Source organism: Venturia canescens, chromosome 3 (genome assembly GCF_019457755.1).
Source record: "Venturia canescens isolate UGA chromosome 3, ASM1945775v1, whole genome shotgun sequence".
Lineage (NCBI taxonomy): Eukaryota > Metazoa > Arthropoda > Insecta > Hymenoptera > Ichneumonidae > Venturia > Venturia canescens.
Window position 1 is genome coordinate 6,307,210 of NC_057423.1, and position 19,084 is coordinate 6,326,293.

At 41.8% G+C, this 19,084-nt stretch overlaps 1 protein-coding gene across 5 annotated transcripts in view; it reads right to left on the reverse strand.

Moving 5' to 3' along the window:
* Window positions 1-12,800, reverse strand: part of Camta (Calmodulin-binding transcription activator) — a 79,306-nt gene extending 66,506 nt beyond the window's left edge. For 2 of the 5 annotated variants that reach the window (XM_043414694.1, XM_043414692.1), the window contains exon 1: window positions 11,974-12,799. The gene's annotated coding sequence lies outside the window, so the exon portion shown is untranslated. Of the gene's footprint in view, window positions 1-11,973 lie in introns of all 5 variants that reach the window. The other 3 variants (XM_043414693.1, XM_043414691.1, XM_043414695.1) reach the window with 2 other exon arrangements.
* Between the last annotated feature and the right edge of the window lie 6,284 nt (window positions 12,801-19,084).

A 19,084-nucleotide genomic window follows, 5' to 3' on the forward strand; every position in this document is an offset into this window, starting at 1 on the left:
TGTTGCTAACTTTCGAGTCTTAAGAGATACTTGGTCGATTGGGCGGGAATCCTGCTTTATCTGCGGGAAAAAGAGCATTTTATTGGGCGGGAAAATCGAGGAAGTAAATTTTTGAGTTTTCGTGTTTGTTGATTCTCGAGTCCACTGGATTGCTGCCTCACCGAAGCGACTCTATCGGCGATTCGTCGTCCGAGCAGACTCGAGCCGGTTTGGGGAATTTTCGAACCCGGAAATTGTTGAATTTTACGAGGAAAAGCGCACGAATGTAGAGACGAAATGGTGAGGTTTAAAAAGAGAAATAAATGTTTGAAGAAACGAAGGCAGGGCTTGGATCGTTTGCGGAAAAAGATTTCATTTAACTATGAAAAACGTTACCAGGCCGAATGAGACGTGCTCCTTGTAACGCGTCCAACGAGACATTGCCAATTCACGGAAGTGCGGGGGTGAGCTAGAGTGAGAAGAATGACGGGAGTAGCAAAACTAGCGGAGGTCTATCGTTTGATACGAAAGAGAGAGAGAAAGAAAGCGAGTGAGAGAGAGGGGGCCAGACTCTCGGGACTCCATGATAAACTCTCGACCATCCGATCTCTTGCTCCTTCAAATTTTTTCTTCCCTCTCTCTATTTCCGTCTCTTTTCACCGAATATGTCATAACCGAATGTTCGTGTCTCGGTTTTAGAGTGATTTTACGGCTATAAACGTCCATCACGGGAAAATTCATGAAACAACATTGGAAAATGCGACTGTGTTGAATTTCGCGTGAAAGATTCATCGGAAATGCTGTTTACCGAACTTTTGCGTCGCGTAACTATTTCGTTGGAACGAGACTTTACCAGAGTATTTCGTCCGCATCGTCAATTTCTGGGAAAATAACACTGAACAAATGGTACGAATGGCAGAAAAAACCTGATTTTTTGTCCTTTCGTTTTTCCCCTCCGGACATTTAACGTCGTTAACGCCAGATCGCAATACGGTGGACCGCCAAAAAACCATGAAATTTTTGAAAGCCTGCGAAAATGGAGAGGCCCGAAACGAGGGTGAAAGTTGGAAGGAGAGACGAAAAGAGAAACAGAGCGGGAGAGTTGATTGTGACTCGTTGCCAGACAGGTGTATTAGCGGAGAGATAACTTCATTGACTCCCCCGCGCGCGCTTCAACGCACCAGCGCGACAGCTCGAAACAGACCAATTCATTTTATCGTCCGCATGCGAGAGCATTCCACAACGATTTATTTCCGGGCCGACATATTTGCGTTAACGTGTTTTTTACTATCAACTCTGTGGATGGATTTCGATCGATTTTTTCTCGCTGCTCCTTTCAAAAGAAACGTGGCTGATTACAATGTAACGCGGAGCGCGCAGTTGATAATTTAACCAATTTGCCTTTCCGTGCGTTAAATCGCGCCCCAACTATTTGCATTGCGAGATAAATCCGTGATAAAATTATAATAACGCTGATTTACATGTCCATTTTTCGGGTTCGAAATTCACGGGAATTCCCATTCTCAGCGGTTCGCCGAAACGCTGATGCAATTCAGCCGTTTTTTATTAACATCGCGTACGTGCCGAAATGAGATTATTTGACAACCGATTTCGGATTGCTTGAAAAACGATGGAAGAGCAAAGGCGATTTTTTATCATTTAAATGTTTCCTTCATTTTCTCAAACTGTATATTCGTGAAATCGAATCTTTATTAAACAACGAATTCACAATTCGTTGTTTAAATTAATTAAATCCTTCCCAAAACGTGGACGTACCGAGAGATTTTTCAGTTTCAGGAGTGTCAATGAATAAAATAATGATTTGGAAAATTCGGTTGACGGGAATCGCCGATTTTTCGACGGAAGTATCGCATCAGGCGCGATTTTCCTCAACCGCCAACTCTCATCATTCTATATTTTCCATAAAACATTGTCAGGATGAATTGCTGGGACGGTATAACATTGGAATCTCGTAAAAAAAAAAAAGGGGAATGCAATAGCCGATAAATAAATGAATAAATAACGGATTCGAGGGCGCATATAAAATGCAATATACCGCGGGCGCGCGTCGCGCACCGGAGTCGAGGTATTGTGAAATTCATTTGAAATAAAATGGACGAGTCTATAAAGAAGGAGAGAAAAAGTGTCGCACTGTGTGACACCGTTTGCTAGCTTGATAAAATGTAACGGGCGTGCTGGAGGATTCTCGCACTATGACAGGTAAAGGCCCTCGCGTGAGTTATTCATCGGGTGTTTGTTATCACGATTGTTTTGGGGTTAAGTACGGGAGGAGTGAAAGAAAAAATGGGATTATCGAGCGAGAGGAGATCGCGGAGCGCCAGCACCGGACGTATATATACGCTAAGTAGAAAGGGCACGGGGGTGTCGAGTCTGTCGTGAACGATCAGAACGCACGCGAGCATCTTGTGCCCGCAAACATACAAGAAATATTTATGGGAACGATATAGAGAAATAGATTTTTTTTTTTTTTTTTTTTTTTTTTTTTTTTTTTTTTAATTTCATCGCGCGCCCGATATTCCGGACGCGAGAACTTACAAGTGGCCTGAGTACCAATATGACATGTGATACACGGTTATTCGGCACACAGGGGCATAGGATGCTCTTCGTTCTCACCAATTTATTCATGTATTCTCGATCCGCTCGCCCCAGGAGTAATCCTCCTGTCGCCCGGTTTCTCTCCCCGTCTCTCTCTTTCTATTTCACTGCTCTATGCGACGGACGAAAGTCACCCTTGTGCGCGAGGCATCAGCTGTGCTTTCAACTGTTACGTGGACTTTATCGTGGACACTTTGGAAGGGGAGAAATTTTTCAGCAAGTTTACTAATAATAGGGTGTGCAAGGAATTCCTCGAGAATCAATCACTTCGAACGAACTCATCGCGGGCAGCTCGATTCAACGCCGGAGACAAATTTTCTTGGGATTAATAAACAGGGACTGAAACGCGCATCGGAATATGGAAATAAAAGTTGCACGTGCGTGAGGATTTAATCGATTTGGTTAATTTTATGAAATCGTCCATTTCTTTTCGCCTTTGATGACGATATTTGGCATACCGGAGTGTTCGTAATTCAAACTTTTCTACAGGGAAAGGATTCTGGGGGGTTTTAAAACTCGTTTTTCGTTGAGCCAAAAAAAAACACGAACTCGTTGTCAAGTATCGATTAAACAGTGACATTGATTAAAGGCAAACTGGCCTACAAACTTTTCTTTCAAATTGCCTGCCATCCCTGCTAGCTTTGTGTTTAGGTGCTATTTCACGAGGTTCGATCGCGCTTCAAACGCTTCGAGCAACCCTTGATTCATCGATCGCGGTGCTGCTTCACACTTTTATTCCATTCGGAGCGTTAAATACACGTGCCACAGAGTGTGCCGCACACGGATATACATTGGGATTCATTTGCTCCTTTGGGTGAAGTGGCGGACGAGAATCGTTGCACGAGTTTGTCGACGAACGTACGCGGCGGAGTTGCATAAACGCCATTTTTCACGCTCTAAATAGCCGCATCGTTAGGTTTGCAGCGATTCGTTGATTTTTTTAAAACGTCTGAATTCGCTGCAGCAAACCTTCGATTACCTTCAGGGGACTCCAAAAACTCTGAAAATTGACAAATTTTCTGGCCACTGATGAGAAAAACGTTTAACGGAGCCGGTGCTCAATCGAAGTGACGATGGCTTACTAAAACACTCGTCAAATTCTATTCAATCGAGAACTCCAAACGGTGGCTCGGGCCCTCGACATCAGCGGATCGATTCACCGGCGTGCCAATCGATTTTCGAGTTTAATATAAGAAACCGTCTCTCCGCGGTTACGCGAAAACGGGGCTTTCACAATACAAATTGAGTTCAATTCCGTCCCATCGACCGAATGGGTTTTCTCAATGTAACTACGATGAAAGAATTTCTCCTCAAAAAGACTTCTCGATAAACGAAGAATCGAATGCGGAAGTGAGGCGAGCACCGCTTCCTCACCGCGGAGGCCTTCAAGAACGAGAATCCCGAAAGAAATTTCATGAAAAAATCTCTCGAATCAACTCAATACTTTCTACTCGTTATCGCAACGATTCTTTACATAATAACAGAAATACAATTCGAGATTGAGGCCTCATATGCACTTGCAGCGGACGAAAAAACCCGATTTTCTTGATTTCTTTTCGACAAAAAAATGAATGTTTACTCAAACCTGTGAACGAGACATTCACTAGTTCATACGTTCATGTACTTTTGATCAAAAAATTTCTCGAAATGGCGCAACTCCACCTGTATTCCAGTAGCACCTTTTTTTGAGCATCAGTTGCGGTGGACGTGACAACTAAAAACCATTAATCCGATCCATACCTTATACCACTTATTTATTATAATAATAACTTGGGCTTGAGCGAAGGATTTGTGAAAATGTTGATTAAAAAAAAATGGCGACAGTTTTAACAAAAAATTCATTGTTTGAGGTGCTAAATAATACAGTTTTTTTTTCTAACAAAATACGAAATCCTTCGTCCAGGCTCTTGCTATTATTATAATAAATAAATGTTACAAAATTGGTATGGATCGGATCAATAGTTTTTTAGTAATCGTGCCCACAGCAAAGGTATTTTTCAAAAAAGACGATTCTACGAATCTAACGCTCCGATCTTTATGAAATTTGGTGAGAATGTTCTTCAGACATTCGATACTCGACGAATGTAAAGTAAAAAAATTTTCGATTTTTCCGCCCATCACGAGTGTATAAAAGCCTTAATCTCGCAGTAAATTCTTAGACTTAGAGAATAAAGTAAAAGCAGCTTCGAGAAAAGATCGATTGAAAATTCGCAAGGTAAATAATCCCTGAGGGAGTTTCCTGAATAAATTTCCAGCATCTTTTCATCAATTCAAAGTCCGATGGCAGGAGCGTATAAAAATAAAATCCGAGATAAAATCTTTTTATAAAAAGGAGTTGCTGACCTAGGCGAAGAAGCGCGGCTTAAAAATAACTCAGCGAGCGCTTTCATTTGGCGCTGTAAAGAAATTTTCATCTGTTTATCAACGTGTTATCTGTACGCACGCATCCATATATATTTGTACATATAAAAATTGTTGTGTATGTTTGGAGTTGGAGCGAGGGAGGGAGAGCGGTTGACTGTTCGACTTGGCGGCCCCCGCGATTCAACCCCAGGCTGAAGGGGTCGGCTTTCTCTCTTTGGAAAGCTCTGACCCAGTTTTGCTGAGTAAGCGCGGCGAGGAGAGGCCCGAAGGCATAACATTTTCGAAAACGATTCACCCCGCGACGTGACTTATATCTGTGGACGTCGCTGTGCCTATAAATCTGCTTTATAAACTTCCATAACTGTATCCATATGTGGAGTAAGTAAATTTATAAAACGTCGAGAGTGTGCTTAACACTGGTACGTTAAACATTTCGTCTCGCGAGGAAGATCGAGCCCGTCGATAATTCTCGTCGCGTTCATCGCATCCAATCGATTTAGTGCGGATGGAGCCCGCTCGCTAACGGGGTTGTCATTCGTCCCGAGACTTCGTGAACTAGACGAAGCCCGAGTGACGCGTATCGTCAGAAGATTCTGCGAGTAGCTGCGATGCAGTTTTTTCAATTAATGTTAAACCGACGGTTGATGCGCGGGGAGGAAAAAGGAGGGCGAGCAGGAGACTCGTTTCTCTGGTCATATGCATAAAAATAATATAACGCTCCGGACATTGCGTCGATATACGAAGGCACATGGGATTGGAGAGGAGAAAAAATGGGCTGATGAGAGAAGATTGAAGAAAAAAATGAGAGAGCGCGCGTATGCGGTGCCGGAGCTGCTGGCTCTTTTACGATCCGATTTTTTTGCATATCCGGAAAGACGAAAAAACACGCACGGAGAAGGGTAATAAAAGATGTGCCAAAAAACGAAGTAAAAAGAGCAGGAGCGAACCGGCGGAGATAGGATCAAGGAAATTCGCTGAGTTTGACGTCATACGTGACCCTCCTTCTAATTCTCGAATAAAAAGAGAGCCTTCGCGCAGCGATGTCCGATCGCGCTCGATTGCATCACTCGAACGAAGACACCGCGCCCGCTGAGAGCTCGTCTGGCTATCAGCTTTCCAAGACTACACACGATCATTCGTCTTTAAGGGAAAACAACGAGACTGAGGAAGCTTCGCGATGCGAGCAGAACGAAGAATAGGAACAGATTCGCGAGCTCTATGCTGCTTTTTCAGGACGCTACAACCCGCTGCGCTCATGAGTCATCGATTATTTATATATATTCGCGATCAATCGCCCTGATAAACACAAATTGAAGCGAATCCATATACCGTAACGTCATTAAACCGACGGGTCCGAAGATTTAGCGGAAATTTGATCGCCGCTATCTCCTGTTCGTATCGAGTGCTCTCTCTCTCTCTCTCTCCCTCCCTTGCCTCGGACACCAGTAATTTACTGCCACATTTGAAAATTCTGCTGGCAATGATACGACATCCACATGCGCGTGCACACAAATATTCTACGCGCGTTTATCCAATGTACTTTTAAGGTAGTTCATTTTATTTTCCTTAAGGAAGTTGAGGCATTAGAATGAAAATGATGTCATCGCTTTTAAACCGACTGCATCTTATAAAGTGAAGTGTAAAAAAAAATCAGCTAAATTTTCAGACAGTTTAGGAGCGTCGTTGCTGAGAAAAATCAATAACAATTTGGGCCAAATAACATGTAATCTTATGGAAGTCGAGACACATCGAGTGATATCTCCGTTAAAAATGATGCTTAAAATATGAAATATTTTGGGCAACATGAGCAAGGCTTGCCGAATAATGTCAATTTTGTTCAGATTTATTAGGAGATTTGCTGAGATTATATTAATAATAATCTGTTTCCCGTGCAGTTTTTTTTGAGGCTAGGATCGTCACCGTTCGTTTTTTCGACTGAGCTTTCGCCAGTTTTTCGTCTTTTTTTTCCCAACTTTTCTTTAAAGTGTATGCAACATTGCCGAACTGTAAACTGGCCTAACTTTTGAAAGGTACTGGTCATAACTTTTGGGTAAAAAAATAACTGTACAGCCTCAACTTCCTTAAAGGTTATTTAGATAAACGTCTTTAAATACGAAGAAAAACACACTGGGACTATGCGTAAAAAATCGTTTATCTTTCCATTTAACGAATGAACGCTTCTTACGAAGTTTATGAACAACGTACACAACAACGATGAAGTATATATAATGAAGATCTGGGAAAAAATTCGAGACGATAGTCTTACTAGTAATCAAGATATGTTACGTTAAAGATTAAACGAAATTGGTAAACTCGTAATCTCACATTTGCTTATTTCGGCATTTTCTTTCTTCTTGGTTTGGCCCATTCCTCTCACAGCCTTTTGTCTTTTTATTAACTTTTTTTTCTTGATCCATTTCCCTTCGTGTTTTCCCTTTAAGCTCTCTAATGCGATTTTTAACATAAAAAACTATAGTACGAATGCCCGTTCAATGAACGGCTTGTAATTTGACTCGCCAAAAAATAAGTTGGAAAAATGTATTTACAATTTTGAATGAACAACTCGGACATTAATTTAGAGCGATAATATATTTAATTAGGAACTAAAAATCGAGCCAATTTAGACACCCATAAAATATGATCGTCTACGTTAAATACTCTGCTCATTATTCGCGTGGAATTTCCCTCTTTCTATATGCAGTAAATATATTAACGAGAATTATTTAATTGGTCGTCCATAAATAATATTAACACGGTGATACAAGCACGTTTACGTTTTTTCCGCTACCGCGTTTACGCCAACTCGAGCAACGAGCTTTACCGAAAATATCTCCGAATTAATACCCGCCTATGAAATTTTGAGTTTACGGATCAACAGTAGTCTCTCAAAATACGGAGCTTCCAGTGCAATCTCTTTCGACTGTAACCAGCCCATCAGTTACGAATCGAGGATTTTTGTTCCAAATAACACGTCAAAATCGTTCGTCTCTCCTTACTTGTTCTCGTAGCTTGTAGTCACATTTTCGTGGATATACGCGGGCGAGCCTGTGGGTGCTAAAGTGAGAGAAAATGACGTACGGCTTCGAGCTCGTGAATATGGAAAGCTCGTAGTATTCGAATGCAGGGAGAATCCGCCACGGCTATTATTACCAGCGACACGTGCGTCCAAATGAATATAACAGTATCATTTAGTATAAAACAGCAGAGAGGAAGACCCGCCGACACGCACGCGTGTCTCGTATCAACCGGGTCTTTGCAACCCGACAAATTATTTTCCCCCCCCCCCCCTCCTTTTGCTGCTTCTCCGTTTTCCGCTCCTTCTCTAGCCTCCTCTTCGAGTTTCTCGTCTCAACTGTACAAATACTTTGTCGAAAGAGCCTGGTCGAAACTAATGCATTCAAAGAGTGCCACCTAAATTCGTAGATTGAAAGGAAGGAGAACGTGCGATAAACCGGCAGCCGGGAGGGACTGTTTGATCGAATCCGCTGAGGCTGAAATAAAGGCCTGGTGGCACGTCACGATTCCACGTCCAGAGTCCGCTCCCCGCAACCCCTCCAAGCTTTCCCCTTTTCTCATCATTTTTCCATTTTTTTTTGTGTCCTCCCTCCCTGACCTTTCGTGAATTTTCCTGCAAATTTCCTCTCATTCGTCCCAATATTTCGACGCTCTGCTCGTAGTTTCTCTTCCATTCGGCCCGTCGCGCAATGCGCTTCGGTCTCATCATGAAACCAGGGAAAATGAAGCGTTTCCAGCGAGCTTTCCGACCGCTTCATCGTTTTGTTTTCGTCACTGAAGAAGTCGGCATTAACACAAAAACCTTGACACTCTTTCGAGATGACGCTGAAGTTTGCGACGTTAGAATCCAACGAAATGATGGAAAAAAACTCCCCAATAATTCCACTTATTCTCCAATTTTGTTCCATACCGAATTTGCAATTCGTAGCTTTTCAACGACTTGCTATCGCGAAATAAAAAACTGCTCAATTGCGAATGTTTATTTCGTCAATTTCGTTGGACTCGAACCCTGCTAACTCGAACGTCGTTTTTCCAGCTGCTACGATGCTGAAGTTTCCAACGTTGGAGTCCAACGAAATGATCTAAAAAACTGTCCAATAATTCCAGTAATTCTCCAATTTATTTCCAGTCGAATTTGTACTTTGTATTTTTTCAATCTACACAATTATGATTCGTGAAATAAAAAACTGATGGATAAATCATTTTATTTTCATTCATTTCGTTGGACTCCAACGTTGGAAACTTCAGCGTCGTCAGCTGCTGCTGAAGTTATCCATGAAAAAACATTGAATTTTTCGTATTGTAGATTATTCGTAGAATATTTGGTGGTGCTTTACAAAAGATTTGTCAACTCGGAATAAAATCGATTGACTTAATCTTATTTATGTTATTTCCGTCTTACATAAGTACAGATATTCGAACAAGTTGTATATTCGGAGTGTATTAACCGGAGTGAGATAGCCCCGAGAAAGTCAAACGGTTACAGCAGGGTTTCTTTCGGCTACAGGATTATGAATAGGCTTCTAAGTATATTATAGATCGGGTATTGCTGTCGACTCGCAGAATATTTACGAGGGCGCGATAACGTTGCACTAAACAATATAAAAGCATGCGAAACAGGCTGTTGACGAGAGTGGAAAGGGAGCTTGAAAAGTTGGACGATTTTCATTTCGCTCGCTCGCCTCTTCGTCGTCGTCCGTCCATTCGATCGAATAAAATGAATATTATTTTTTCACTTATTCACTGTGTAAGCAGATTCAATGAGATTAGAATTTCTTATGGATGCGTTTTTTTCAGAGTCGTCGAGGACTCTCGAGAAGATGCTCGCGATGCTGAAGTACATTTCGAATCGATAATCGTCAAACGAGTTCAATGGAGCGCGCAGCTTTTCTGTACTTTCTCAATCAGAAGTCGGTGTCAATAAAAAAAAATAAAAATAAAAATAAAAAAAATGGAAAAAGAAAACTGCGTCAATTCATCTCGATCGGATAAATAAAGCTAAAGTAGGTCAGCTGCGTTATGGGCTTTGAAGATTTTTTTTCTCTCGCCATTTAGCTCCGTCATTGAATTCCGTTTTGGATGTTTATTCGGGAATGAGAACTATTTTCATTGAGTCGTTTGACTGCTTTGAAAAGGTGTCGAAAAATGTTGACAATTCGCTGCTAGGGTCCCTCAAAAATCCTGCTTCGTCGATCAGAACTTGAAGATTATCGGTTAAACTGGTTTATAAAAATGAAAATAAAACAGGAAGATAATCGAATGAAATAAAGTTAATAATGCACTCGCATCGTGAAGCAGCCGGGCAATGTTTACCGGTTTTATAGGATTAAAGAGCTGATAAACGATGAAAGTTACAATGATTGGAGGGTCGAGAAAATAAAAGTGTATTTTTATCGCGTTTGTACGTTACGATGTAAGCGATACTTGTTGCTGATAAGATCGGACTGGCGTTTTTCTCGTTATAAATCGTATAGGACGACTCGATCGTGTGTGGCGGTTTCTACTGGGGCTGCTGACAAGCATGTAATATATTCCCAGCCGAGCAACGTGAGGTACATTGTAATGGAGTGTTTCGGCGACTCTATTAACGTGAGCGAGCAACCCTTGCGACGAGCAGCGCAGGTTTCTCACTCCACCGTTTCACCGGAACGAAACATTATACTTTTCTTTCCATTTTTATTTCGTTTTATTTTTGTTTTCGTTCCATGCGGACCGGGGGGAGAAACGTGACGGATTTGCTTCGACGAGTGACCTTGAGCTGCGGCTCGACGAGCCGTTTCGATAGAACATAATAAAAAACAAAAAGATCGACTGTTCGGTAAGACGAGATTGAGCGAGTTTTCGAGTCGCTACTTTCACTCGCTTTTTCATTCGACGCTTCTTCTTCGACTTGCTGCATTAAAATCTTTCGTCGAACTCTTCGAAACTACGAAAATTTAGCTCATTCGGTAAACGTAGTCAAAAATGATGGTATCATAAAAACGACTATTTCGACGCTCAACTTCGTTCCTGCAGCGTCCATTTTCACGTGGAACCTTCCATCAAATCGGACATTTATTTTACGTATTAACATACTCTCATTTCGGACGAATAACGAACTAAAATGTTTGTTGGAATGAAAATATTGAAATTCGCTTTCATTTCCATATGAAAGCAACGACGAGGTCGAATTGTAATAGTATCACAACATACGAGTTGTTATAACCTTGTTTTTGACGTTTGTTTTTATGCTAGATCGTCTGCCACGTGAATTTGTAATGTGCCAACTATTATTCGAGCAAATCGACGTGTTCTAACCTACAAAAGAATCTCCGAGTCTAAGCCAATAATCACGTTTTCATTTGGTCAATAACGCGAACACTCGGCGTTCTGAATAAGCATGGGATTCGTTGTTTTTTTTCACTGCAGCACGAAAAAGGTTTTTATTTTTGTCACTGCCAAGGGAAAAAATATAACTGAAACTTCAGAGTCAGAAATTCTTCGCGAAGCTTTTTCGGCTGTGAAAAATAAATATTTTCAACTGCGTGTCAAGACCACGAGTCTAATTTCGTAAAGTCTTGTTTGACGTCGAGAAGACGAATTTGACACGTCGATCTTCGAAACATTTCCAGTTTCCGCCTGTCAGAAGTATTCCGAAAAGAGCTTTTCCAAATTACCGAAAATAGCGGCTCATGTTACTGGAAATTTCTAATTACCTTTTCATATTGAAATTCTGTCAAATTTCAATACTAAAGTTTCAACAATGTAAACGTAAATAAAGGTTCATTCGCTTCATAAAACAGCTGAAAATAATGTCACGAGCAGCAATTATTATTGTCACAGTTTTTCAACGTTGAATGACGTCATTCGAGGAAAATATCCGGATGGAGCGAAATAAAAATGCATAAATAACACACGAGAGCACGGCGAGGCGTTAGTTCGGCAATCATCAAATCGATCAATGAACGTTTTTCATGTTTATTTAATGAATCTTATGGACAAACGTATATTTTTACTTACGAATTCTTTCCTCCGAATGACAGGAGGACCTCCAGTTTTGCCAGCGAGGCTCATTTTCGCAGGTATTCAAATAACAACGTTTTTTTTTCCTTCTCTCCAATTATTATCCGTATCTTTGTTGAGGTACACATCGACAGCACACTTTTTACAAGCACATTATCATCTTTTTGATTTCCGTGGATGATTTCTTGGAACAACAACAAAACTCGTACGACGGTCGCGTTTGAACGAACGTTAGTTTGTTTTTTTTTTTGCTCACGTTGTAAATCGTCGGTTTACGCGTACTTGCGCTCCCGTACGATTATCGGAATCCATGACAGATGGAAGTAACACGGGGTATGAAAAAAGAAATAAAATAAAAACGAAGAAAAAATCCCGACAATATCAGTCCGCATGCGCCGTAGCAGAAGCCTCTCCGGACTCTCCTTTTCGTCCATAGAAAAGACAGACACGAGCTAGACGAGAAAATCTATACCGGCGCAGGCGCAAGAAAATCCGCGCCGGGCACTCCCTCGATATTTACACTTGTTTTTTCACATTTTTAACTAACTTTTCATTACAAACGAATCATCATTCTCGATAAAACCCATCTGGAGTCACAAAATTACTCGAAGGAAAACGGGACAAGTTTTTTTGGTTAAAGAACGAAGTCACGCAGTAGCAGGAAAACAAAATACGAAGAACCGAACGTGTTTTTAACATTCACCGACTGCGTACACAAAACACAAAACTGTCGAAAGTTTGTTCTTTTTATCGTTCAAATGATTTTATCGTTTCACAACAGAAATTGTTTCAATATAAACAACCGGCTTTCCTCTTGGACGCGACCACTTCACCGTGAAGCGGGAAAAATAACAAGACTCTAGCGGTAACTCTAGCGGAGAAACGAGCAAACTCCGGGCAAAGTCCGCCATGTTGCTCGGTCGGTATAAAGTAAAAAACTGACATCGACGCCCTCGTGTTTCTCATATTCCTCCATTTCCTTGTACCTATTCTGTTGTCAAGTGGCCCACATTTCCGAACGTCAAATCGTCGACCTTCTTTATTTGCTTTTTCTGCAATCCTTCGTCAGCACCAAAATTAAAAATTGGTCCCGTCCAGTTGAGAAATGAGAACGATCGATGCACGCCACCCAAAGTGATGTGAAATGAATCAGCAGACTCGGCCGAGTAGAGTCAAAAAATGCACGTCTCTTTACCGTACGAAAATTAAGGGAAATCGCAGATTTCTGTTTCCCAGCGGTCCCTCGAGACTGCAGATTCAGCCGGCATGTGGTACACTCATTTCTACAGGCCTGAGCAGGCGAATTACCAGTCCTGTGGTCGGTAAAAAAGTCAGATTTTCTGGATCTTGTACACACAATTTACTCTCATTATTTAGCCCCCTTTGCAGGCGAGAACTCGTCGCAGTATCGCAATAATTTCTCCTCCACAATAATTGTTTAAAATTTTTTATTCTATTAAACAATTCATTTTTTATTTTTATTTTTAAATTAATTTAATTATATAAATTAAAAATGATAAAATTAAATTGCAAAATAAATTCAATGACTTTTTAAAAAATTCCAAATTCCAACTCTTCGAGAATTTTTACATAAAATCATTAATCATCGATCATCATTTATCACGAAAGCTGGAACTCGCTTCAGCATGACAGCGGCTCCATAAAAAGCACATTTTTTATCATTGGTAGGCAGTACCTTCGTGTCGAGCCGAGACCTTAGCCAAAGGTCGATCTAATCCTCATTGGTTTTCGGATCCAGGTCGATCTTCCTACGGGTCTCATGGGTCAAACTTGATACGCTTTGCAACGAGCGGAGCCGATCGCTCTTCGGTTTTTGGTATTCAGGCCAAACTTCAACTCGGCTCCGAGTTCCTAGGTCAGACTTTTTGGCGCGTTGGTGTTTTCGAAACCGGACCCAACAGCATTTTTGTATCCGACTTTTTTTTATCAATAGTAAAATTCGAGACGGTTATTTACAGCATTTCTCAAGCTGTGATAAAACCACAGTCATTTTAGTTATTACTCGTGGAAACGTATAATCAACTCAAAAGCCCAGCACCTTCGATTCCACACTCAGTTTTAGTCGGAAAAAACAATGAGCGCGTGGAGAATACTTTTTTTTAGTCTGTCACTTGTTTCATTGTAAAGTTCCGACTCAGCCTCTCTGCGGGCTCGTAGCTCTAAGCGAATTCAATGTTTTTGAAAAATCTCAGTCCTCCAAGCAGGGAAAATCCGTTGCAATGGAGAGCGACCCAAGAATCAATTCGACGAAAGATTTTCTGTCGGAGAAATTTGAAAAAATACCGAATTCACATGCTCCTGTGATCGTCAATCCGTGAAGTTTCGATCTGGCTAATGGAGAAGCTCTCAAGAACTGATCGGAATTCACATGCAGGATTTCGAAGGACGACAAAATGCCTCTGGAATGATGTTGGTTAGTACCACGTTGTTACTCATCGACGAGATTCGCTGCTGATCAGTTTTTAAAACGAAAGTTCAGAAATGCTCGTAAAAGCTTCCTTCACGCATTTTATTTTCTGCCAATCTGCATTGAAGGAAATTGCTCGTGACAAAATTAGTTCGTTGACTTGAAGTGAATTTTTGCGAAAGGATCGACGGAGCAGAGCGAGCGCAAGGAGAGTAAAAAATCCTCTTTTTTTCATTCCCAAAAATGTCCAATGGCCAATTAATTCGCAAGAAAAAGCTGTTTTAATGTCGTCCACAAAATGCGAAATGGTTCCAGGTCCATCGCATTTCTGTGCCGGCTCTTGTAAAGTCTCAATTTGCCAGAATAAAAAAAAGCACGCACGATTCAAAGATCGAGTGTGAGGCTCGTCCGAGAACAGCTGGTCATCGGCGATCAGGCACACGCGATAAAGAGGAACAATTTTCGATACGTCAAGTTTTCCTCGAGTGGATGTGTCGCTGTGTTTTATTCCTACATATGCACGATTCTTCGTGCGTATTAACCCAGGGCTGAGTCCGTGTGTGTGCTCGTACGAATTACTGTGCCAAGAGAAATCGAACTTGATCGTTAAGCGAGCCGCGGTGCTTGCCCGCTGCCCCATTAGCCGCGTTCGCGACTACGAGACGAGGAGCACTCAACCTAAAGTTGAGCCACGGCTCGGAACCGCGATTCCAGATCGCGGCTTCATTCTTCTACTTCCCAAAATATTGCTCTCCAGCATTCAGGGCGGATCAACATTCGTAACAGCCGAAAACGGGGAGCTCGATGGAGCCTCGAAGCTGACCAAAAGTTTCCAGCATGAAAGGACGTTCGGCAATTTCTGCCGAGAGTCAAATAAAACTTTCTCATTGGAAACAGAATCGATTCGTTTGTTCATCTTGATGACGAATGTACTAAAATACGCGTCAATCGTAAAATTCGTCCTTCGTCCTTGGGTTGCGAAAATCGAGTCCCCGAACGTTGCGGAGACTTCGATAATATCGATAGTTTTCTCCACAGTTAATGAGCTTTTCTTGATAATAGCTCGAGCTCTGCTCAATGCCCTTGACCTTGATCGCCGATTCTTCGTTCCGGTCCCAACGAAATGTCTCTGTAAAGAGGAAGCTAAGAAACAAAATACATCGCTAGAGGACTCTGTGCACCGCGCACACGACCTACTATTAAATGTCACGAGTTCAATGGATCGTCTCTCGCGGTAGCATATCCTTCGGGTGCACCGTCCGCTTTATTATAACATACCGATGGATGCTGCGAGATGATTCGGTAAGGATAGACGTGCGAATCGCCGCGGTGCCGATTGTCTTGACCGGAATGAAACGTAAAAACGAGTGTGCGCGCATCGAATGTGCGGTATCTCAAAGTTCATCTCGTATCCTCGGGACTTTGTGGAACGAGTCCATCCGATTTTAATCGCGACGCAATTGTTCAGGCTTCGCGCATCGAATCGGAGGTTTCGGAATGCGCGAAAACGCGCAACTTTTATCGATCCGTTTTTTGGTTTGTCAGTCACAGTGTGCTGTCATTTGTGCCAATTGGCACAAATACTTACTTTCGTTCCGTTTCTGAATTTGCTGCTCTATTCGAATAGTTGTTTGTTTTAGAACTTTTAGAGTCCGACGTGAATCCGAAGTTCCGGAATCTCGCGGCGCGTGGCCAATCTGTAAAGTCTGCACGGAGAAAAAACTCCAGTGTAAACTACTGTGATGCCATCGGAGTAGGGTTCTATATCGTAATATTTATTCATTCTTACGAACATACACAGTCATTTTTTGTTAAGCAAGAACTCGATGGAAATTTCTAAACACTTCGGCGGTCATCTTGTGTCGGAGCTCGTCAAATTTCAGTATGTTCAACTGTAAATTTCGATTGTGAAAACATCATTAACCGCAGCAAAACCTCAAACCTTTGTCAGAGCAAAATACACGATTTGAAAGTTTTTATTCCTTAGAGTTTACTTAGAAATTACAATGTTTTTTGTAAAAACCTCCAAAATCAGCGATAAAGGACCCTAACACTATCGTGTCATAGTATTTTTTACCATTTTTTTCTCTCCGTGTAAATATTCAAGGGCGAATGAAATTCTGCTGTGCAATAGTAAATTTTCAAACATTTTGCCGGATCGGCGATACTTTTATTCGAGCTCTTGTAAAATGATTTGGAAACGACACGAAAATTGCAACGTTTTTGGTAAAAATGTCCAAAATGGTGTTACAGTAATTCTTACTATTTTTTTCTCTCGGTGTGGTAGTGAAAACCCTCGCTATGCGTTTGAGAGTCCTACCATCGCGAAGAGGTGCTCAGCGCGCTGCCTCGATTCCTCGCAGCTTTTGCAAAAAACCCGCGAATCCAATGGACTCGCAGACGTAACGAAAAACAAGCACGTTTTGTGCTGTTGCAAAAAAAAGCGGGAAGAAAATCGCCTCGGAAATGCAACGAGCAGTCAAAAGCTCTGAAACGATTATTCGGAGGCTGTCGCAAGCTCGAGATTACAACAAAAGCAGAAATTTTGAAGAAAAATGTTCAACCGTGGGTTTCTATACGTCCGACGAGATTGCTACAACGAAAAATTGTCTTTCGATCGAGTAAACGGTCTTCGTGGATCGGGCGATGGCAAATAACCGGAAAATTAATGAACCGACCGGAAAATGAAGCAAATTAAAATGAATATTCTCATTTGCCTTGGCTCGCGTAGATAAAAATAAATGCTATTTATCCGTATGGATTTTCTTGAAAGCTCCTTCGAGCACTTTTCGCAAGCCGCGCCTGCGCCACTTGATTTGAAATCGTTGAATAGAGTGACCTCGATACACATTAGGAGTAATTAAAGTTCGAAAAATTCGAGTTTTCCCGAGTGGTATATCGTGCCGGCTATCGCAATGCTTCAATTTTTTCAACACTCGGCGTCGAGTTGCTGCTGTAATTCGTGATGTAGATCACAGGTGAAAGTAGTGATAGGAATATCGAAGAATTGGTTTAAAAAGTGTTCCGAAAACGAGACGATGAAACCGCTCGGGAGTGCGTTCGCCACGAGGTTTTGCTCGCGTCAGCTTCTCGATGGGAACTTTACCACGGGAATAGAGAATCCCATGGCAGGTGGAGCGACTGAATCGCAGGTGAACATATGTGCGTGTACAAGCGAAGCTATGAATTCGATAAGCAACGCGGTTCTTGCCTCCCTGCGTCGCTCTTTCGCCTCAATACCATCAGCCATTTTGACTGGAAGCGCAGGTTCATTGAGAACCTCGCTGACGAGAGCAACCATCGAAACTACTGTGTGAACTGTAACGCTCGCATGAATCGCAAATCATCTTTAATTATTCTTTTATTTACGAAATCGTCTTGGGACTCCGCGTCAGCTCAAGTTTGTGCACAACTTTCCGAGGCTTCTTCACATTCATACGCGTCGTTGTTAAAACTACACTCGAGAACTGATGTCATTCGCTCACCATGTTTTCGAGTGCTTCAGTCGATTGGAGTCGATTGGAGTACCGAAATGAGAAAATCATTGGCGTTTAGGACAAGGAATTCAATCACGTGCGCATTAGTTCGAATAAATGGGAGTTTGCCAGGTAAATTCGAAGCTTCGCGGAACCTAAGCTTAGCGCAAGAATTAATAGGGACAAAAATAGTGATGGGTTTTATGAAAATGACATAAAAACATTACTCGCTATACGAAAACGTGGCGGAGACTCACTCAGAAGTAATACGCAGCACTGGTGTCCCCCCTCCCCCTTAAGCTGTTAGCTTAAAATACATAAAAGTGTGTCAAATTTCGATTTGGCCTCGTTCCTCCAAAATGTCCCATATGGCCACACCGTGAGCTCGATCCCAAGCTCGCGAGGTTTCTCGTTCCTCGATCACGAAATGCAAAATGTATAGCAGCGCGCACGGATGGAAAAAAACTTTATTACGAACCTTCCCACTCTTGCACCATGGAAAATATCACCGGAGAATTCGCGGTTCTCTGAGAAACGATCTTCGGAATTCCTAAAAGTATTCTGAGAGCCCGAAGAATATTTTCGGAAGCGCTACTCTTCGTGTCTTCCACTGACGAACGCCCTCAGCTTCGAGGAGTTACAGCATCGTCAATGAGAAACTTTGACGTCATACGGTTCGAGAAAATCGGCGCGTCGGAAGCTAGAAGACGCTCGTAAAATAGTAAAAACAAAGCGCTTCAGTCTCGATTCGCTTCGTTCCATGAATTCCTCGTCACGATCGTCCAACCCTTGATACTTTCGTACTCGGCGTTTTTTTTTTTTTTACTGAAATTTCGGATTCTACAAACTTTGAAAAAGTAGCCAATCACCGACACGTTCTTCGGGGTTTCAAGTCAATTTTTTTATCAAATGGAATCGTAGCCGTGGCAAAAGGACACAACCATCCTCCCAATAAAAAAAAAAAACTTACTTTTCTGGACTTTTTTTCCTCCAATACAGAATCTGCATAAGTACTCTCGTGTGACAGATTTTGGTACATTACTCGAGGCTTACACGTGCCTTTAAAACGTCAAATTTTCAAGCGAAGCCTCAACTTCGATGTGAAAGTTAATAAATGTACGAACTATGCGTGGGCTTTTACGAAAATCGTCGTATTTATACTTCTTATCCATCGGATCTTCCACTAGAGTTCCCTAATGTTGTT